General features: G+C 34.7%; 1 protein-coding gene across 7 annotated transcripts in view; it reads left to right on the top strand.

Moving 5' to 3' along the window:
* The window catches only part of LOC148950360 (uncharacterized), a 369985-nt gene that overhangs the window by 21224 nt on the left and 324527 nt on the right, over positions 1-24234 (top strand). The window contains exons 2-3 of one of the 7 annotated variants that reach the window (XM_089092343.1): positions 8118-8174; positions 12202-12308. The exons of 3 other annotated variants lie outside the window; for them this stretch is intronic. The gene's annotated coding sequence lies outside the window, so the exon portion shown is untranslated. The remainder of the gene's footprint in view (positions 1-8117; positions 8175-12201; positions 12309-24234) is intronic. 3 more of the 7 variants (XM_089092345.1, XM_089092344.1, XM_089092348.1) reach the window with 3 other exon arrangements.

The following is a 24234-nucleotide window of genomic DNA, read 5'->3' as shown; positions in this document are numbered from 1 at the left end:
TTCTTTCGCTGTTTTTAGATAAGATTTTCTTGATGTTTAATACACAATTTTTAAACGCCTGATAGATTAAAGAAAATAGAATCTTCTTTCTGGAAAATTTTTACCCCCCCCCCCCAAAAAAAAAAACCTTCTATCGGGACAAATTTTAGCTATAGACTAAGATATGTACAAGCTTGGGGAATTAAAGATTGAAACGGAAGTTACCCCAAAAATGTGATTCATAAGAAAATTGTAAATTATTGCCTATAGGTGGGGATATGGGGGTATCATTTTCAATTGATAATACCTCATTTTTTTTTAATCGAAAGTAGGGATGCCAGAAAGATAATTATTTTTTTATTTAAAGTGGAGACAGAAGACAATGATATCAAATTCCCTTGGAAACCATTGAAATATTTTTATAGACCCAGGGCCCTCCATTGGGACTTGTTCGTTATCTTGGGTATTTTGTAATTTCTCACAGGCTACTGGCCTAATTTGGGTTTTGTGTGTGCTCCCTTTTAATTAGATTTATTGGATCTTATTGAATGCCACGGCGAATCTACGACTCAGATATTTGAGGTATATCTGAATAGTTTCGACATTTTTGTTGTTGTCATTGTACCCCTTTACTCATACCCTCAATTTTTTTTTCAAGGAACACTAAGCTGTTTAAAGTTATTCGTCGTGTTTGTTGGAAGCATATAGTCAGTCACATAGTTAATTATTAAATAAATTAATTTTTTAATGTAAAGCTGAGACGGTATCCTATCAAGGTGGCATCCAGAGGGGGGGGTAGGGAGGTATTACATTTAAATGATAATATCTCGATTTTTTATTGAAAGCAGGTATGCCAAAAAGTTATTTTTTTTCATATAAAGAAGATACGGTATCCTATGATGGTGGTATCCAGAGGGGGGGGGGGTAGGGAGGTATTATATTTAAATGATAATGTCTTGATTTTTTTTATTGAAAGCAGAGATGCCAAAAACTTGTTTTTTTTTTAATTTAAAGCAGATACGGTATACTATCTTGGTGGTATCCAGAGGGGGGGGGTAGGAAGCTATCATATTCAAATCATAATACCTCGATTTTTTTTGAAAACAGGGATGCCAATAAGTTAATTATTTTTCTAATTTAAAGCAGAGACGGTATTCTATCAAGATGGTGTCCAGAGGGGGGAGAGGGTTAAAGGAAGTTATTATATTTAAGTGATAGTACCTTGAATTTTTTTATTGAAAGCAGAGATGCCAACAAGTTATTTCTTTTTTAATTCAAAGTAGAGACTGTATTCTATCAAGGTGGTATCCAGAGGGGGCAGGTTAGGGAGGTATTATATTTAAATGATAATATCTTGAATTAGTTTTATCAAAAGGATGCCGAAAAAATAATTATTTTTTTTAATATAAAGCAGAGACGTATCTCATAGAACATTATATGACTGCTTTGAAAAAATACAAAAGGGAATGTGAAGGGAGGTGAGAGACTTTAAAAAGAATATAACAGTTTGGTTGCTACCAGTAGCTACTAGGTGGAGTATCCTATGAAAATGTACTGTCAATGAGTAGAGAAATTAAATTTGTAAATTTAAGCTGTGATTTGAGAAAGACTGATGAAAACAATAATGTCTGCGGTCAACATTGATCGCGCGAGCGGCGCGCCACCGACATCTTACCGGCGGTGCTCCACCACTTCTGTTTTTAGCCCCACCACCGCCGGTCTTCCCTCATCAGCGCGGTGCCGGGGTCTACTCAGATCATTGTTCCTCATGTTTGGCTTAGTTGAGACATTCTAAGGTAATTTAGCTCTGAATTTTATATATATTAATCCAAAAAACTTTTTCCAAAAAATAAGTATTTCAAAGAAAAGTAAAGAACCCCATTAAGCCAAAAATGAGCAAAAACAAAATCAAATAATCTACCAAGCATGAAACTACCACAAATCAGCATCGATAAATAAATGAAACCCAAAACGAACAGAAATTACAATAAATAACCGAGTCAAACTCAAAACGAGCAGAAATTAACATGAGTAGTGCTCAAAACCCCTCAGCCTTCCCAAGGCCAGAACATAATTTGCACTTTACTGAAAAAATATATTTTTTTTACTGTTATAACTTTAATAAATCAAATAATATTAAGATTTTGATTACTAAATATCAGTATATGTATATTAAACTGACAATGCAGATTCGTTTGTATTTTTTTCAGTAAAGTGCAAATTACATTCTGGCTAGACCCCGGTGCCGCGCCGATGAGGGAAGACCGGTGGTGGTGAGGCAAAAAACAGCACGCCGCGCCGCGCCGCCGGTAAGACGCCGGTGGCTTGCCGCCGGTAAGATGTCGACGGCGCGCCGCCGGCGCGATCAATGTTGACCGCAAACATTAATGTTTTCATCAGTTTTTCTCAAATCACAGCTTCAATTTACAACAGATTCGAGCCAATTCATGAGTTCAAAAATTCACAAGTCGCTGGCTGGAAACTGGTCTTCTTCGTTATTCATCAAGAGAAGTAGAAATCTGCTAGAAACGAAATGGCTGTGGCGTTTCAGAACCCTTGCATAATACGAGTAGTTGAAGTATCTATTAGCTATGTATTCTTAACATAAATAATTGTCAAAATTAGTGTTTTTTTTCATCGAGCATTGCAGCACATAAAACTTCAAATACCGTATCACAAAATTCGTCAGTTATCTGAGTAAAAACTTTAAATATAACTTTGAACTTAAAAGCTTAATTTTTTCATAATGTCCTTCGCCTATATCTGTTTTGTCACATTTAAAACAGTTGAAATGGGCGACTTTGATATTGTTTGTTTTTTTTTTTTTTTTTTTTTTGCTCTTGGATTCCTAATAAGCCTTCTCTCATTAAAAACTGGTTATTAATTACAATTTAAAAAAATGCTTTTAAAGTTTTTTTTGGCTTCTTTATAGAAAATATGTCATGTAGGCTAAAGCTGAACTGCTGCCTTATTATCGCTTTTGGCTGCTCTTTTGGATATTATTCATTTTTTCTTTTGGGGATTCATTCCAAATTATAAACTGATAAATGCCTAATATCAGTTAATTTATAAAATGCAAGTAAAGGATTTAGACTCATCCCACTGAAAAAATACACTACAAGCACTTCGTCACTCGATACCCCAGTGGCAATGACACAAAAAACACTCAATAAATTCTTGGGTTTGAAGAAGAGTTACAGATTATATATATTCTAAAGTAAAAAAATGAAGGGCTTGTTTGATTTAGGTTTAATTAAATAAAATAATATGCAGACTGAAGTAGCTCCAGGAAGATGTTGAAATGTTCATCCTAGTTGGTCACTTTTAATCCAAGCAAAATGTTAGGACACTTAGTATCAGTTATTGAGTTTAAGCTTTGATTTCCAAATGCTCACAAGAATTACCAAATGTAAGAAAGTTGCAACAATAAGTCACGTGTGGTCAAAATACTTAGACTCCTCTTTGATCCCCACCCAGGCTCAAAGCTTCTGCTATGGTCATTTCCATGGAAATCTCCAAAGAGTTTCTTTTTAAAATAGCTTTCAAGCGTAGTTAGGGGTATTAAGACTTTTTTGCTTTTCTTCAAATCTTTGAAAAAAGTGTTATAATATTCCAAATTTTACATTTGTGTATATTTTTGTTAATTATTTGTGGGGTGATCAAATTTTCTAAACCACTGTAGATACTTAAGAACGTTGCAACATCTAGTACCCTGAGGTCATAAGACTGTCAAAGACTTCTCCTTGAACCTCCCGAATTGAAAGCTTTTATTATGACCTGGCCTTTTAATGTAACTTGGGCACTGGACCAAGGGCGCCATTGTTACTCTAGCGCAGGTTAGGTGGGGATGTCGACATCGCTTTCGTCACACCAATTCGTTTTAGTGTGAATCTGCCTGGTACATATGAATGAATGTTTTCAAAGTAAACCCATTTCATCAATAGGAAAAAAAAACCGGATTGGACGCATATGTCCCTTTCCCTTTGGACGATAAAACCATGCAAGTGCTGTATAAAGTATAACTCACGAAAATCTTGTTAATTTTGTCAACTTTTCAACTGTTTGGCATCCCTGCTTTCAATAAAAAAAATCAAGGTACTATCGCTTAAATATAATAACTGCCTATGCCCCCTTTCTGGATACCATCTTGGTAGGATACCGTCTCTGCTTTAAAAAAAAAACAATTAACTTATCGGCACCCCTGCTTAAAAAAAAATCAACGTATTAACATTTAAATATGATAGCTCAATACCCCCCCCCCTCTGGATACCACCTTGATAGAATGCCGTCTCTGCTTTAAATTTAAAAAATTAATTTTTTTGGATCTCTGCTTTCAATAAATAAAATTTCGAGCTATTATCATTTAAGTATAATACCCCCCTACCCCCCCCCCTCTGGATACCACCTTGATAGGATACCGTCTCAGCTTTCATTAGAAATATAATTTACTGAATAATTAACAAGGGTACTATATGGTTGAAACAAACACGCAAAATAACGTTAAACAGCTTAGTGTTCCTTGAAAAAAAATTGAGGGTATGAGTAAAGGGGTACAAAAGACAACAACAAAAATGTCCAAATTATTCAGATATACATCAAATTATTGGAAAACTGAGTGATAGATTCGCCATGGCATTCCATAAGATCCAAAGAATTGAATTAAAAGGGAGCACACAAAAGCCAAATAAGGCCAGTAGCCTATGAGAAATCGCAAAATACCCAAGACAATGAACAAGTCCCAATTGGGGGGCCTGGGTCTATCAAAATAGTTCAATGGTTTTCCAGGGACTTCAATATCATTTTTTTCTGTCCCCAATTTAAATGAAAAAATAATTTTCTTTTTTGCATCATTGCTTTCAATAAAAAAAAAATGAGGTATTATCGTTTTAAAATGATAGCCCCCTCTCCCCCTCCCCTATAGGCAATAATTTACAATTTATTTATGGATAACATTTTTGTGGTAACTTCTGTTTCAATCTTTATTTACCCAACATTGTACACATCTTATTATTAACTAAATTTTTTAACAACCAAAGGCTGTTTTTTTTTTTTTGTGGGGGGAGGGGGGTAATAATGTCCCGCAACAATTTTCTATTTTCTATAATGTGTTCAATAATTTATTATTTAACATTAAGAAAATATTATATAAAAACAGCAAAAAAAAAATCTGCAAACTTACAATTCAGTTGTAGAAACAATCTGTCGGCTGTCAATTTCAAAATCCAACAAAAGGCTGAAGCTGTATAGTAGTGAATGCATTCTATAATTCTATTCGACTTGAAAATAAAAGTCTTGACTACGAATGATGTAAGAAATAGCGATTGGGAAACTGCATTCGAAATGATTTAAATTCATTTCATAAAGAGGATACTTTGTTTTGTCAACATATGAAGAACTGTGTATATTGCAATATTTGCAATAGCATATTGCATCTGTCTGGTTTTTATGCAAAGTAACAAAAGAGCCGAAAATTAATCAACAAGAGATCAGTGAAGAATTATGGTATACAAAGTAATATTTGGCAGGGAAAGTCACTGGTGATAAATCACTAGGGGTGGCACCGTGATTGTGTGATTTTCGGGGACTCGAGGAACTAAATGTTTTTTCGGGATGACGCATAGATTTTCGGGGAAATACCCAAAAATTCGGGGATAGTGCAAGCTCTGCTTGATTTCTAATCAGGAAATCGAAATACTAAACCACCCGAGAAGGAAAAGCTCCAACTTTGCGGTTGACGCAATAAAGAATTGCCGCTAAAATAATTTGAAGTCGACCAAACACCGCCGCCTCTGCCGGCGGTGGCGTGCCTGCGGCGTGCCGGCGGCGATACGACACTTCGGCGGCGTTCAGCCGGGTCTCGCGTCGGCGGGGTTCGGTCGATCCGCCGGTGCGGCGCAGGGGTCTAATTCTGGCCTTGGGAAGACAGGGGTTTTGAGCTCTACTCATGTTAATGTCTGCTCGTTTTGAGTTTGACTCGGTTATTTATTGTAATTTCTGTTCGTTTTGGGTTTCATTTATTTATCGATGCTGATTTGTGGTAGTTTCACGCTTGGTAGATTATTTGATTTTATTTTTGCTCATTTTTGGTTTAATGGAGTTCTTTACTTTTCTTTGGAGAATTTATTTTGTGAAAAAAGTTTTTTTAATTAAATTCTGTTCGTTTTATATTGATATAGTCTTTTCAGGAAAAAAGAAAACAATTCTTTAAATCTTTTCATTTTTTAAAGACTTTATAGTTTGGCCTGCTATTTGTATGTTGGAGAAAAATTTTCAGCAATTTTAAACAGCATTCACCCTTTTAAAATTCTGGACACAAATTGTATTGTTTAATTTAGGTTCATCCCTCCTCTAGTTGACCTGAAATAGAAAACTTGATACCATTCGTAAGAAAAATAATCTGTTTACTTTCTTTGATAGCTTGGTTACACTTACGCTATTTTGATTTGGTTGGATTTTAAGAGCAGAAGTAACCCCGAAAGTTTGAACATAATACCCTCAGTCGTTCTTGGGATACTGCTGAGATGCCTTATTGGGAATTAGCATTAACACAGTACCTTTTGATTTAACATCAAAGCAACATTTGGTTTTTAAACATAATGGGCAAATGGGAGGGTGGGCATGGGAGGGGGATTAGTTGCCCTCCAATCACTTTTGACTATTAAAAAGGGCATTAGCCCTTTCTATTTTCCATCGAATGAGCCCTTTTCGAAGTTCCTAAGCCAACTCCTTCGATACGAAGGGCCCTCGTCTAAACAAAACTAAAAAAGAAAAAAAAAACAATAATACACTGTACCCACATCGATCTTTACTATAAAATTGTCAAGACTTCCAATTCCTTTCGACTATTAAAAAGGACTCAATAACATAATTTACAGAATTTTTAACTACGTCGAACAAAATGGCTATCTAAAAATTTTGATTGTATGTGTTTGGGGAAATGGTGTGTGTGAGAGGCGGTTTATTTATCCTCCAATCTTTTTTGACTACTAAAAAGGGCACAAGCCCTTCTAATTTCCAATAGAATGAACCCTTTTTGAAGTTCCTACAACATTACTGTCTATAAAAACGTTATTTGCCCCAGGACATAACTTAAAAACCTTGCTCCGAGGGCTCTGAGGGGTTTATCATCCACAAAGACCTAGTTTCTAAAACTTTTAACTACGTTAAACAAAATGGTTATCTAATAATTTTGATTGGATGTGTTTGGGGAAACGGTGGGCATGAGAGCGGGAGGGGGGGGTAGTTTCCTTCAAATTACTTTTGACTATTAAAAAGGGCACTAGCCCTTTGAATTTCAAATCGAATGAGCCCTTTTTCAAGTTTCTATGACAAAGCTTTAAAAAAAACTTATATGCCCCCAGGGCATAACTTACAACCCTTTCCCTGAGGGCTGGGGAAGGAGTGTCATCCACCAACAAATAATTTCCGGACCTTTCAACTACTTTGAACAAACTGGCGACCTCAAAATTTTGATTTGATGTGTTTGGAGAAATGGTGGGCGTGGAAGGGGTGTTAGTTGCCCTCCAATCACTTTCGACCACAGTTCATATAATTATCCAGTAAGCTTATTGCAGATCATTTCTGGTCTTGGTTCTCGGTGCGAACAAAAAGCTCCTCCCACTTCTTTCTGCATTAGCGGGTTAGTGTGTTGACTCAATGAGAAATGGTTACAAAGTGCATTATTCGTTATTGCAAAAGCAGAAAAAAACTTGGTGAGCCAGCCATGTGGTTTGCAAGTGTCCCGTCTCACAGGTATGACTCAATTTATATAGAAATTATGACTTAATCTATTATTTAAATACAGTGGGCTCAAAGGATTGGCCTATGTAGGATTTTGTAAAAAAGGAGGCGGGGGTTGATGAAATTTGTGAAAATAAGGAATTTTTTTTTCTTCTGATAACTGGTGGAATAGGTGTGATGGTTTCAGGGGTGGATCCAGGATTTTTTAGGGGAGGGGGCGCAAAATAGGTTGATCCGATAAACTTACGTTAGGAGCAAGTTTAATTAATGCAAACTTGCGTTAATTAGGTAAATTACACTGCTTTAGACTACTTTAGGGGGGGTAACCCTCCCCCCCCTCTGGATCCGCAACTGGATAGTTTATCTTTTTTTTCACGTCGTGATATTTATTTTTTCAGATTTTAGTTCCTGTGATATTTGAAAAATCTAGTTACCTGTTTTGGCGGAGAGCCTAGGTAAGACTAGTTTTGTTTTCAATCAATGTTTTCATATGAAATGGGCAGACCTTTCCTGAACTTTAAACAATAAACACCTCTGTTTGAAAATCTTTGCACTTTCTGAGTTTAGATAGCGATAAGGGTTCCTGATTGAGACCAATTTTAGGACTTGGGTTCTAATTATTATATAACAATGCGAAGCACCAAATATCATAATCAAATGTCATCGCTTTATGGCATTGTTCAAATAAAACTTATTTTTTACTTGATTATCGTCGTAAATCTATTCTTTGTCTTTCCTTCCATTCTTAAACCAATGTTATATTTACCTTTTGCATTATTACAGCCCACTATATATACATTCATATAAATTTATATGCAGTGTTACCGCCATACCAATTATTCTCCTTTCCTTTTTTATTCTTTAATAATAATTTCTGGTCGTTTTGAGTTTGAATTATTGTAGGCTTCTATCTCTCCTGATCTTAAGTTTAATATGGCCTTTACTTTTATTTGAAAAAACTTTTTTCTTCGTAAAGTTTTCGTAGTATATATATATATATATATATATATATATATATATATTTATATCGGCACGTACAAACAGCTCCTCTCATTTGATCTGCCATCAGCAGTCCAATTACCCTGGAACACGTATTTTGGCAGAAACTTTCTCAAAATGCCTTTGAAACCAACTTGAGACTTCGAAACCTGTTTTTAATTCCTAAAAACATCTAATAATAACATTACACTACTAACTATCGATTTTCATGTATGTATTGGAATAAATTAATTTAAAATTAGTTTCTTCAAAATTAGTGTTCCAACGTTGAAGCCAAGTTTCGCGTCCAAGGGAAATCTGACTTGTCTACCCGTGAAAAGATCTGATACCGCCTATGTTTCTATCTGCAAAAACGTTCTCCGGAGCACTCGCACCCCGGTCCGGTTTTTTATATTGGGTGAGATAGGGAATGATCATACTGGATAATTATATGAACTGTACTTTCGACTATTAAAAAGGGCACTAGTCATTTCAATTTCCAATCAAATAAGCCCTTTTTGAAGTTTCTACGACAACACTTTCTATAAAAAACCTTATATGCCCCCAGGGCATAACTTATAACCCCTGCCCTGAGGGCTGTGGGTGGGTTGTTATCCTCAAAGACCTAATTTCCAGAACATTCAACTACGTTGAACAAAATAGCTATCTCAAAATTTTGACTGGATGTGTTTGGGGAAAAGTTGGGCGTGAGAGGGGGGTTAGTTGCCCTCCAATCACTTTCAACTATTAAAAAGGGTACTAGCCCCTTGAATTTCCAATCGAACGAGCCTTTTTTGAAGTTTCTACGACAAATCTTTCTATAAAAAGCCTTATATGCCCCCAGGGCATAACTTATAACCCTTGCGCCGAGGGCTGTGGGGGATTTTCCTCCCCGAAAACATAATTTCCATCTGGAAATCAACTACGCAGAACAAAATGGCTATCTCAAAATTTTGATTGGATGTGTTACGGGAAATGGTGGGCGTGGAAGGGGTGTCTGTTGCCTTCCGATCACTTTCGACTATTAAAAAGGGCACAAGCCACTCCAATTTTCAATCGAATAAGTCATTTTTGAAGTTTCTACGATAACTCCTTCGATACGAAGTGGTCTAAGACCAAGAACTAAAAATAAATAGTATATTGTGCCAACATCGTTTTTTACTTAGGCAGCGCTGTTGCGCTGCCTATGATAAGATAAGATTTATTCTCCATTAAATACACATACAATATGACATGTTACTCCATAGGCTCATTGGTCTGATTCCCCCATATTCTAGCCAGAGGGTTTGATAGCAACAACTGCTCTGGCTACTCCACTGGCTTCAATCTCTATCAATCTTGATTACACCATGTAAAATACTATTCATTCAAAGTGTTTAATATCCAAATTATTGACTTGTATCACACGTGTAGCTGGAACGAGCAAGTCCATTATCTTTTTAAAGTGGCAGAAATCTTTTTAAATTAAAATTAATTACAATATAAACTTTTTCTAACGTTTTGACAAATTAGAAAGTAACCAATTTGTCAGTCAACTAAGACAAAAAAGTTTTTTTGCAGTGAAAAAGCTTTTGACTTTCTATATATGGTCCTGTTTGCAACTTCTCTCCCTGTAACATTTTACCATCATAGTAGAAAAGTCAGCAGCCAAAAGGAGTGCTAAGAGTCTCCAAAGATTAATTACGCTTTTAAAATTAAAATTGTCCCCTTCATTCAAAGAATTAGAATAGAAATGCATTGGACAAAATATCCTATCCTTTTCACTAAATGAGTAGACGTTTTCTTCTATCATTTTTAGAACAATTTTGACAATTGGACTTACACAAGTTTGAAGTCTGTCAAACTAGCCTCCTAGATATCCTGCTTTTAATGTTGTAGGGGAAACCACTTGCTTTAACTTTTTAGGGAATCTTATAATTAGTGAATCAAATGGCTTGAATGCTTTTAACAGGTCCACTTCTTATGAAAAAGATTTGATGGTAATTTTTATTCTAGACATGACTAGGTTACTAGACTAGACAATGAAAATTTAAATATTGATTCAACTTATGACAATATTTTAAAAAAATTAACGTATAATTACAAAGTGTAGCAAAGTCTTGTAAAGTCCCCAAGGGGTTAAAATAAATAAAAACTACAAAGATTGGCAGAATCGGATACAAGGCCATACCCAGGACTTTTTTCTGGGGGGGGGGGGGTTAATCGAGGATTTTTTTTTCTCGGGGGTGGGGGGGGTTACACAAAAAACTTAAAAAAAAGCACAAAAAGATTGTTTATATCCATTTTTGTTACGCTTTTACAAGTCACTCATTTTAAATTTATTGTCTTATTTTTGCCAGTTGCTTTTGTGTTTTGATGGAGGTAGCTCGCTAACTGTATATGTGAGTGGCATTTAGGTATTGGGTTGTATATTTTATTTTCATATATATTCTTTTCTTTTTACGTTTTTTCTTAGTTTTTTTTTTTTTTTTAACGCTGAAGATGCCTTGTTTGATAAGCCCGTTTGCCTTCTCTAGGTTATTTATAAATGTATATATATATATATATATATATATATATATATATATATATATATATATATATATATATATATATATATATATATATATATATATATATATATATATATATATATATATATATATATATATATATATATATATATATATATATATATATATATATATATATATATATATATATATATATATATATATATATATATATATATATATATATATATATATATATATATATATATATATATATATATATATATATATATATATATATATATATATATATATATATATATATATATATATATATATATATATATATATATATCATGGTAGGCCAATTCTGCTTTAGATCTTTCATATTTTGGATCTTTAAAGTATCCACCCACTTTTCACCACTTGGTGTATATCTCCGAGCGTCACCTGTTTTTGGCGACCACTGAACTAGATCAAGGGGATGAACTAGGATACATAGAAGATGTTATGAATCTTGCCTTCAAACTCCATGCTAGCCTCACATTATTATTCGCTCATCAATAATAAATAAAAAATTTCTATAGTCTGCACATAATTTGACAATTAAAATAACCTCATACATTACTAAAAAGGAAAAAAAACAATAAGCTTATTGGTAAGTATCTTTTCTTACTCAAAATTTAATAATGTCATTCTTTGGGAACAAAACCTATTTTACAGTTCTCCACGTCTCAGTGTCATTTAAAACCTATACTAGTAAATGGTTTTCATAACTTTTTATTATCATCAGTTAAGACGCACAACAATAGTTTATCGCTTACGATCAGCAAGAGATTATCAGCTCTATACGTATCAGTCTTGATTTTGCAGACATAGTTGAGTGAGTTGGCCAATGAGTTGACCAATGACATAAAAATTTGTTAGACCCGCTCCATTTTAAACTAAAATAAAAAGGAAATTATGATAGCTTCACATAAAAACATGATACTACTACTTTTATGTTTTCTAGTAATGGATAGCTAACAGAAGCCTTTTTATAGCTGATCAAAGGGATATTGGTTATTGCAGTTATCTGGAATTCATCAGGAGCTTAATAGTCTTCCTTTGTGGTGACAGGTAAAAACGAAACCTTTTTGTGTCTTTGCTTTAGAGCAAAATTGCATAATTACGTTAGTTTGAACTTTTTTTTATACCTGCTTGGATTTGTTTAGGGAGGAACACAGGAGGAGCTTTGGGCTTTACAACCCTAAAACTCGAAGCTTTTGAGTTTCTTTAACTGCTTAATTAAATTATCAGGCCTTTTTTTACAATTGGATATCTTAGAACTTGGTGTTAATTATGTGTTTATCTGTTTTATTAAGATGAACATCACTTAAAAGACAACCTATGAACATATTTGCAACTTTATAAATCGGACACGCGTAGAATCAGCATAAAAAGCAAATCGTGTTTACTGTTCTCAAAATTCGTTTTTTAGATGTTCGATTACCATTGCCAAGGGTGCAAGGATCCTCATAGGATTGCTAGATTAACATCAATGGTTCAGGGTAGACCAAGTGGAATAGTCACATCTAATAAATACCGACTATCTTTTCTATTTTTTTAATTCCTCACTATTTCACTATTATTTCCTTTACTTTACTGCCTATATATCTTATCTCTTACTCGACATTCCATGGCTTTCCACTTTTGTCAATCCTCACATACATAATTTTTCTCTCCTAGTACATTTTATGTATGTTTTTCCTAATTTTTTTTTTTTTTTACAATTCCCCCATTCATACGATTCCCCATCCACTAATTTACCATACAACAATTTCAAAATTCTCGTTCTAGCTACAATTCAAATGTAAATTTACAATGCATATACATTGTTGTACTTCAAAATATTTTCACTTTTCTTAAAACACTTTAAATCACTTTTCACTAAATTTACATAAATAAAACAAAATTAAAAATAAAATACCATTTTTTTTTAATAAATTACATTTCAACACATTCTACTCTCGCTGGGCCTTGCATTATTGGGTAGCTACAACTACAACAATCTTCAAAAAAATATTCTCGAAAACCAAATATTTCATAATCCAGGCGAATCGTATCCCCCTCAACATATAAAATAAATTCCACTAATTTGAAATAAGTTTCAAACAATCATTTAAAAAATGACTTCAAACCTAAACTCTATAGTCTAAAAATTCGTATAAAATCCAATGCTATTTCTACATTCCCTAAAAATATATTCAATCTTAAAAAAAATTCTATTCAATCTATATAAAAATTCTAACCAAATATCGAACTCTAAACACTTCATTAAAAGTTCGAAATATTTAACTTAAAATTTACATTTATTCCATAAATATATAATCCGTCTTATTTTTACCAAAATTAAAAACTCCTCTTTCTAATCTTCTACCTGAATCCTTACCAAAAACTTAAAAAATAAAAATCATAAAAATCTAAAGCCTTAATCCTTTAAACCCTTAACTTTTTCTCAACTCTCTTTGCTTTTTATTTTCCTTTTCAACAGCACATCCTTATCCACAAAGGCGCAAAAACTATTCCCTTCTACTTTAGACCAATCACTTCCTCAATATCCTTACACTTAATAATCATTACCCTTTTCCATTCTGTTTCCACACGATTAATCGCATCATAATCATCTTTCTGCTTTTCTTTTCATTTCCACGCGGAATAACAAAAATATGATATCATGTACACTATTGCCCTCATATAAGCCTCATCTTCTACTTTTAGGTTGGCCTACATAGCTCTCTCTAAGTCAACTTCATCTTTTTTACCTGTAACAATTGCTAATAACTTCCTCAGTCGTGATATATTTGTTTCTTGTTTTTCACATTCAAACATTAGGTGACATTGCGTTTGTAGTTTTTCACTCGCGTAGTTTACATAGTGCATAACTACTACTCATACTCATCTTTACTGTCGACTCTTCCGTGGTTACCAAATTATGCATAAAGAAAAACATACATTCGTTAACTTTTCGCGGTAGTAGCCAACTCTCTAGTAGGATGAAACTTTTGTCCACCTCTTCTTCACTAGAACTACCATTTTCAATTATCTTTAGTGGAGGAAACTGTTTTTTTTTTTTTTTATTAAATGAACAAAACAAGTTTTTTTTTTAACTGAAAGTAAGTAGTGACATTAAAACTAAAAACGAACAGAAATTATTCCGTATATGAAAGGGGCTGTCCCCTTCTCAACCCCTTGCTCTTTACGCTAAAGTTTTTATTGTTTTAAAAAATAAAGTTTTGAGACAGAGTCAAAATTTAGCGTAAAGAGCGAGGCGTTGAGGAGGTGACAGCCCCTTTCATATACGGAGGAGTTCGTTTTTAGTTTTAATGTCGCTTCTTACTTTCAGTTAAAAAAATTGTTTTTTTTAATTTAATTTCTGAACGGTTTTGAATTGATGCAGCTTTGATTTTGGCTCACCGTACATGAATAATTAAAACAAAATTTCCATATTAATTTTACTTTTTTTTGGCTAAATAGAAATTAGTAATAATTTCTGTTCGTTTTAAGTTTTAATGTTGCTCCTTATTTTCAGTTGAAAAAAAAATTGTTTTTTTATTTAATTTCTGATTTTTTTTTAAATAATGCTGGGAAATCTGGCGTCCCCTTTATGGAAATGTTCCTTCCCCAAAAGGAAATATCCTCCATGGAAAGATTCTCCCCCGTAACCCCTTCTCTGACCCCGCCCCCCACTAGAAAAAAATCCTCCTGAAAACAACTGTAGCCTATACTTCCAAATAACCAATATTATATGTAAACAATGGGAAAAGCTTATAACCTGCAGCCCTTCCCCCGGGAACTGTGGGGGATTAAGTCACCCTCAAAGACATATTACTTAGATTTTCGACTATGCTGAACAAAATGGCTACCTCAAAATTTTGATTGGGTGACTTCGGGAAAAAAATGAGCGTCGGAAGGGGCCAAGTTGCCCTCCAATTTTTTTGGTCACTTAAAAAGAGCACTAGAACTTTTAATTTCCGTTCAAATGAGCCCTCTCACGATATTCTAAGACTACTGGATTGATACGGTCACCCCTGGTAAAAAAAAAAAAAAAAAAAAATAAATAAAAACCCAACCCTGATCTTTCTTCTGGCAAAAAATGCAAATTTCCACAATTTTGCAGATAGGAGCTTGAAACTTCTACAGTAGGGTTCTCTGATACGCTGAATCTGATGGCGTGATTTTCAATAAAGTTCTATGACTTTTAGGTGTTGTTTCCCCCTTTTTTCGAAAATAAGCAAATTTTCTCAGGCACGTAACTTTTGATGGATAAGACTTAACTTGATGAAACTTATATATTTGAAACGAGCATAAAAATCTGATTCTTCTGATGTATCTATTGGTATCAAAATTTCGTTTTTTAGAGTTTCGGCTACTATTGAGCTGGGTCGCTCCTTACTTACAGTTCGTTACCACGAACTGTTTGATCAGCATAAAAATCCGATTCTTTATGTATTAAATAAAAAAAACAAGTTTTTTAAACTGAAAGTAAGGAGCGACATTAAAACTTAAAACGAACAGAAATTATTCCGTATATGAAAGGGGCTGTCCCCTCCTCAACGCATCGCTCTTTACGCCAAAGTTTTTTATTTTTTTCAAAAATAAAGTTGTGAGCCAGAGTCAAACTTTAGCGTAAAGAGTGAGGCGTCGAGGAGGGGACAGCCCCTTTCATATACGGAATAATTTCTGTTCGTTTTAAGTTTTATTATCACTCCTTACTTTCAGTTTAAAAAACTTGTTTTTTTTATTTAATTTTTGAACGTTTTTGAATTAATGCAGGTTTTGATTTTGGCTCACCGTACATGAATAATTAAAACAAAATTTCATATTATTTGGTTAAATGGCTTTCTCGAAACTTGTTTAATTTTATTTACGAACGTTTTTATTAGTAATAAATATACGTAACTTAGAATTAACTTACGTAACGAACTTCTATATTCATAAATTTTTAACACGTATATTAGGGGGTTCGCCCCCTAGTCAATACCCTGCGCTTTAAACTATAGTTCGAATTTTTTTTTCCAGTTCTTTAAAAATGACCTCTTAATCACAGTCAGTTGATCAGTTGAAAAACTTGTTTTTTTTTTATTTAATTCCTGATCTTTTTCTTTAATAATGCTGGGAAATCCGGCGCCCCCTTCATAGCAATGTCCCTGCCCCCATGACAACTTCCTTCATGGACTGATCCTTCCATATAGCCCCCGACCCTCTCTTTCCCCCACCTACCAGAAAAATCTCCTCTGAAAAAGTCTGTATACTTCCCAATAACCAATACTATATGTTAACATTGAGTAAAGTACAGAACTTTCAGCCCTCCCCCTGGGGACTGTGGGGTATAAAGTCATCCTAAAAGACATTTTTATCATATTTTCGACCATGCTGAACAAAATGGCTATCTCAACATTTTGATCGGGTGACTTTGGGAACAAAATGAGCGTGGGAGGGGGCCTAGTTGCCCTCCATTTTTTTTGGTCACTTAAAAAGGGCACTAGAAATTTTAATTTCCGTTCCAATGAGCCCTCCCACGATATTATAGGACCACTGGGTCTATACAATCACCCATGGGTAAAAAAAAAAAGAAAAAAAAAAAACAAAAAAACAAATAAAAACGCATCCGTGATCTTTCTTCTGGCAAAAAATGCAAAAATCCAAATTTTTTTATATAGGAGCTTGAAACCTCTACAGTAGGGTTCTCTGATAAGCTGAATATGATGGTGTGATTTTCATTAAGGTTCTATAACTTTTAGGGGGTCTTTCCCCCTTTTTTTGAAAATCAGCCAAATTTTCTCAGGCGCGTAACTTTTGATGGGTAGCTCTAAACTTGATGAAAGTTATATATTTGAAATCAGCATTGAAATCTGATTCTTTTGATATATCTATTGGTATCAAAAACCCGTTTTCTAGAGTTTCGGTTACCATTGAGCCGGGTCGCTCCTTACTTACAGTTCGTTACCACGAACTGTTTGATCTATTGGTATCAAAATTCAGTTTTTCAAAGTTTCGGTTACTATTGAGACGATTTCCTCTTACTATACAGTTCGTTACCACGAACTTTTTGGTTGTTTCAAAAATCAAATATCTTTCAAAAGATTGCACTATGAAAAGACACCAAAAATGTAGTTTTTGTATAAAGTGATTCTATTTTTAAATTTTTATGTTTTTCATTAGAAAAGGCATTATAACCTTTAATTTCCGTTTAAATGAATCCTCTCGCGACATTCTAGGACCGATGGATCGATACAATCACCCCTGGAAAAAAAAACAAATAAACACGCATCCGTAATCTTTCTTTTGGCAAAAAATACCAAATTCCACATTTTTTCAGATAGGAGCTTGAAACCTCTACAGTAAGGTTCTCTGATTCTTTGAAACTGATGGTGTGATTTTCATTGGGATTCTATGACTTAAGGGGGGTGTTTTCCCCTTTTTTCAAAAATAGGGCAAATTTTCTTAGGCTCGTAACTTTTGATAAGTAAGACTAAAATTGATGAAAATTAAATATTTAAAATGAGCGTAAAAATCGAATTCTTTTGATTTATTAACATAAGTTGGGCGCAAAACCCCTATGCCTTCCCAAGGCCAGAACAAAATTTGCACTTTACTGAAAAAAATATAAATTTTTTTACTCTTATAACTTTAATAAATCCAATAATATGAACATTTTGATTACTAAATATCAGTATATGCATATTAAACTGACAATACACATTCATTTGTATTTTTTCAGTAAAGTGCAAATTATGTTCTGGCCTTGGGAAGGCATAGGGGTTTTGCGCCCAAATTATGTTAATTTCTGCTCGTTCTGAGTTTGAATGTTATTTATTGTAATTTCTGTTCGTTTTGGGTTTCATTTGTTTATCGATGCTGATTTGTGGTAGTTTCATGACTGGTAGATCATTTGATTTTATTTTTGCTCATTTTTTTTAATGGAGTTCTTTACTTTTCTTTGAAAAACTTATTTTGTGGAAAGTTTTTATAATTAATTTCTGTTCGTTTTATATTGACGTAGAATTTTCAGGGAAAAGAAAATAACACTTTAAATCTTTTCAGACTTTATAGTTTGGCCTGCTATTTGTATTCTGGAGAAAAATTCTCAGCAATTTTTAAAAACATACACCCTTTTAAAAAACTGGACACAAATAGTGCTGTTTAATTTAGTTTCATACCACCTGTAGTTGACCTGAAATGGAAAACTTGATACCATTCGCAAAAAAAATCTGTTTACTTTCTTTGATAGCTTAAAATTTGGTTAAATTTTAAGAGCAGAAGTAGCCCCGAAAATTTGAACATAATACCCTCAGTCGTTCTTGGGATACTGCTGAGATGCCTTATTGGGAATTAGCATTATCACAGTGCATTTTGATTTAATCTTAAGGCAACATTTGATTTTTAAACATAATGCGCAAATGGGAGGGTGGGCGTGGGAGGGTGGGATTGGAAGGGGGATTAGTTGCCCTCCAATCACTTTCGACTATTAAAAAGGGCATCAGCCCTTTTTATTTTCAATTGAATGAGCCCCTTTCGAAGTTCCCACGACAACTCCTTCGATACGAAGTGCCCTGGTCTAAACAACGACAACAACAGAAATATCGCTAATCACTTTCGACTTTTAAAAAGTAGTCAGTGATTCAGGGACCGTTATCTTTCAAGGGGTGGCTCACATTCGCTGCAGTTCGTTTGAGGGTAGATTCTAGGGTAATCGGAGGCGCTGACAACGAATATCGGGGTGCAAAAGTTCGCAAGCGTGTAAAACATGGTCATTGTAGCCTATAAAGTCAAATTCGGCCTATAACGACGTCATACTGCTCTTGATTTTATTTACACGGTGAAATAAACTGAAAACCTTATAAACTTGACATATTCTGAATCCTAAGAACAAGTACTTTCACCTGATATTTTTAGTTTTTCCCCTACAATCTTTAATTTTTGTTTACCCTTATTTAATTTTGAAAACAAGGTTTTTAAATATACTTTTTCTTAGTTTTTTTTATTTTTCTGAAATTTTTGCTTACATAAGTATATTTTTTATGCTTTCTTTGAATTCTGCTCGTTATTACGAATCAAACCATATATCTTTTTTTTAAAAAAAATCTTAATTCTTGAGCAAATATTTATTTTTTCTAAATGACGTCATAGCTTTCAGAAATTAGCCTACAATGACCAAGGTTTTTTTTAGTTTTTTTTAGCTATTAAAAAAAAATGAAAACGAATCAAACTGCACATAATTCGAACCGTCAGAATGTCCTTTACACATTGCTAATAAAAACAAAATCGAGACTTGAATCTGCAAGAATATACAAGCGTTTAAGCAAGAGAATCCCCCCCCCCCCAAAAAAAAGAAAATTTTCTGAATAGTGGCGTTTTACTCGAAATATTTTCTAGACAACCTATGATTTTTATCTCACCAAACGATAGATCGCTCTTTTTGAATCATATTATTGTATTTACATTTTATGGAACTAATATTTTTAACCAGGAAAAAAAAACAGATTCCTAGTTCTGCGATCGCATGCGCGAATTTGGTATATTTTTTATGCTTTATTTGAATTCTGCTCGTCATTACGAGTCAAACCATGTGTTTCTTTTCCAAATAATCTTAATTCTTGAGCAACAATTTATTTTTTCTGTAGTATTGGATACAATCTGGCTTGCGTAGGCTCATATACCATCCTTAAGGTGGCGAACCCGTGTGAACGTGTGGTGCAAAGGTGACTAAGGCTGGTTTAAAATACTATTTTCTTTAAATCCCAGCATAGCAGGAGCCAATGATCCAATCGGTTAGATTGGGTCAACAGCCACTGATGTAGTAGACGGTAAATGTCATGATCTGCTGAAAGTAAAATTTAGACGACTGCATTAGCAGTTTAATATCATAACAAATAAAAAATCAAATATTTAAAACTGAACATGAAACGGTGGCTCAAATCTCTTTTTCTTCTTCATCTTCGTCTTTGGACTCGTTCTTATTCACATCGCAAAGTAGGCATTTTTGGGGGTTAGCTCCACACTTGCATGCGCTGTCACAGAAACTAATTTTGGAGCATTTGCAGGGCGAGCTGCACTTCGTCTTGTCACAGTTGCAAAAAGTAAGCGATGTTAGCCGATGCGGCATCGCAGAAACTAGGTCTGGCTTTAGTTTATGAAAATTAAATAAAAAATACAAGTTTTTTTTAACAGAAAGTAAGGAACGACGTTAAAACTTAAAATGAACAGAAATTATTCCGTATATGAAAGGGGCTGTCCCCTCCTCAACGGCTCGCTCTTTACGCTAAAGTTTGTTATTGTTTAAAAAATAGAGTTGTGAGAAAGTCAAACTTTAGCGTAAAGAGCGAGGCGTTGAGGAGGGGACAGCCCCTTTCATAGACGGAATAATTTCTGTTCGTTGTAAGTTTTAACGTCGTTCCTTACTTTCAGTAAAAAAAACTTGCTTTTTTTTATTTAATTTTTGAACTTTTTTGAATTAATGCAAGTTTTGATTTTGACATCAACCATGTAGTCAGATCGAGGAGAGTCTTCAAAAAGCGTATGTGGAATAATTTTTGGCCATGACTGCAAGCCAGACTGTTGCAGAATATAGTTTAAGACTATTGACTTTGCACCAGCACGTAGCCGAGGCTCCCTATGACTTGATGACAATGCTGAAAGTGAGGCCGGATATGGCTGTAGCTCGTATTTCAGCAGCTCACAGAGGGACCAAGTTTGTGTTGAATTTGCAAGACGCAGAGCTCATTTAAGCAGCTCAGTTTCCCCAAAATATTTTTTTGGTCGCTCTTTCTTTTTTCCTTTTTTGGTAACAAAGGTGAAAGTTTATACAATGCCAACTTTTACTTTCGTGGATGTTCCGTCGAGATATGAGCTCATATCTTCGAAGCCAATGTCTCGGAAGGTCAGCAGACTATTTGCCACGGATTTAAGGGCTGTATCCCCTGACATAAATCTGTGCACCTCTGTTCTTATCTTCTTGAGTAGGCTTCCGAACAACTCCATCGGGTCTATAGTTCGATTTCCGCTTTTTATTGTCAGATTCATAAACGCAGTAGTATCTTCATGATGCTTCATTGCCTCGTCATCCATATTCAGGTTTGCTTTCAGCGTTCTGGTCGCTGCTGTGAGAAAGAGGAGTAGCCAGATATCGATCCCTGGCATTTTCATTCATTGTTGCACCAACGATACCGGCAACTCCTTGATGACATATAATGGCCAAATTCATTGACAACTCTAAAGCTAGATTGTAAGCAAGGCAACAAAATGGCTTAGTTAGTTCTCTACCCACACAATTTCCTCTTACAAAACCTCGATGAACGTTTTGCACCTTTTGATGCAGGTATAGCATTTCTTCTAAGTAGTTAAGCCTAACTGCGGCGTATTTATGGTTTCCGGATGCTAAGAAAATCGAAATCATCTATTTTGCGGCATTTAAGTGTGATCCATAGTCTGCAGCTCTTTCAGCATAAAGATAGTCGTTACCAGTACGGATAAGATCTAAATAGTTGATCCAGAGGCTATGATTCCTTATGGTAGATCTGGACTCGTTGTGCTTCGACAAAAGCGGAGCAATGCTGTCCAACTCATCTCCTATCTGTTTACATGCTTCAGAACTAGTTGTACCAACATGGTGTGCCTCACGCAAGACAACTGACACCTCCTAAAATCGTTGTTGCCGGAATCCTAACCTTTAACTAGATCAGATAAATATCCCAAATTATTTCCTTTTATGTCGTAGTTTTCAGTACTTTATGCAATAGTCAGTGATCCAAGGCCCGCTATCATTAAAAAAAGAGAGTGGGTGGCTCACATCAGCCGCAGTTGGTTTGAGTATTGATTCCGGGGTAATCTAAGGTGCTTAAAAAGAATATCGGGGTGCATATGCTCCCACTAATGTAGAACTTGGCGATTTTAGCCTATAAAGGATAAATTCGTCTTTTATGGCTAAGTGCTTTATACAACTAAAACCTGATATGTAAGATGCTCGGCTTTTTTTTTATTGCTGTGGAAACCAAAGTCGCGCATGCGATCGCAGAACGAGGCATTTGTTGTTTTTTTTCTGGTTAAAAATATTAGTTGTATAGAATGTAAATAAAAAATTTCATTAAGAAAAGAGCGACATATCGTTTGGTGAAATAAAAATTGCAGGTTGTGTTGAAAATATTTCCAGTAAACAGGCACTATTCAGAAAATTTTCTTTTTTTTGGGGGGGGGGATTTTCCTGTTCAAACGCTTATATATTCTTGCAGATTCAAGTCTCGACTTTGTTTTTATTAACAACATGTAAAGGACATTGATCTGCAGTTTGATTCGTTTTAATTTTTTTTTTAATAGCTAAAAAAATTAAAAAAAATTGGTCATTGTAGGCTAATTTCTAAAAGCTATGACGCTATTTAGAAAAAATAAATGGTTGCTCAAGAATTAATATTTTTTGGAAAAAAGGGACAAATTTTGACTCTTAATGACGAGCAGAATTCCAATAAAGCATAAGAAAATATATTTATGCACGCAAAAATTTCAGAAAACCGAAAAAAAAACTAAGAGAAAATATATCCTTAAAAAACCCTTGTTTTCAAAATTAAATAGGGATTACTGAAGAAAAAAAAAGTCGTGGGGAAAAACTAAAAGTACCAGGTGAAAGTACTTTTTTAGGATTCAGAATATGTCAAGTTTATAAAGTTTTCAGTTTATTTTACCATGTAAAAAAAAATCAAGAGCAGTATGGCGTTGTTAATGGCCAAATTTGTCTTTATAGGCTAAAATGACCATGTTCTACACGCGTGCAAACTTGTGCACCCCGAAATTCGTTGTAAGCGCCCCCGATTACCCTAGAATCCACCCTCAAACCAACTGGAGCTGATATTAGCCACTACTTCCCTTTTTTGAACGATAGCGAGCCTTGGATCACTGACTAAAGGGCACTAGCCGTCTGAATTTCAAATCGAATGAGCCCTTTTTTGAAGTTTCTACGACAACGCCTTCTATAAAAAACTTATAGACCCCAGGCGCATAACTTAAAACCCTTGCCCTGAGGGCTGTGGGGGAGTATCCTCCTCATAAACATATTTTCTGTCTGGAAATCAACTACGCTGAACAAAATGGCTATCTGAAAATTCTGATTGGATGTGTTTGGGGGAATGATGGGCGTGGGGGGCTAGTTGCCTTCCATTCACTTTTGACTATTAAAGCGGGCACTAGAACTCTCAATTTCCAATCGAATGAGCCCCATTTGAAGTTTCTACGACGACCCCTTCCATATGAAGTGCCCTGTTCTAAAGGAAAAAATAATAAATGATACATTGTGCCAACATCGTTCTTATATGCCCTCAGGGCATAACTTAAAACCCTTGCCCTGAGGGTCCGGAGGTTAAAACCCTTGCCTTTTGAGGAGAGTCCTCCTCAAAAACATATTTTCTATCTGGAAATCAAATAGCCTGACCTGCTATCTCAAAGTTTGGATGTGATGTGTTTTGGGGGAATGATACGGGTGGGGGGGGGGGCTAGTTGCCCTCCAATCACTTTCGACTATTAAAAAGGGCACTAGCCCTTTGAATTTACAATCGAATGAGCCTGTTTTGAAGTTTCTACGACAACGCCTTCTATAAAAGCCTTATATAACCCCAGGGCATAACTTAAAACCCTTGCCCTGAGGGTTGTGGGGGAGTGTCCTCCTCAAAAACGTATTTTCTATCTGGAAATCAACTAGCCTACGCTGAACACAATGGCTCTCTCAAAAGTTTGATTGGATGTGTTTGGGGGACTGTTGGGACGAGTCGCTCTTACTATACAGTTCGTTACCACGAACTGTTTGAAATGTTCACTGATGGCTGTAGATAAAAAAGATAGTCCAAGATGATCGCTAATTGGATAATCTGTGTATGCTGTGACGGGGAGACAGGGAATGAATCTACACGACAGAACATGGTCAATATTGGATGTATGTCCACTAGAAGGGATATATGTAAAATCCAAAGACTTTGGCCAGATTTGAAAGGAAGCGGGTAAGCTATTTATAAAAATTTCA

This window comes from Artemia sp. Qi Xiang Cuo, chromosome 7 (genome assembly GCF_049724085.1).
Source record: "Artemia sp. Qi Xiang Cuo chromosome 7, ASM4972408v1, whole genome shotgun sequence".
Taxonomy (NCBI): Eukaryota; Metazoa; Arthropoda; class Branchiopoda; order Anostraca; family Artemiidae; genus Artemia; species Artemia sp. Qi Xiang Cuo.
The sequence above is the reverse complement of the archived record's forward strand: the minus strand, read 5'-3'. Positions and strand labels throughout refer to the sequence as shown.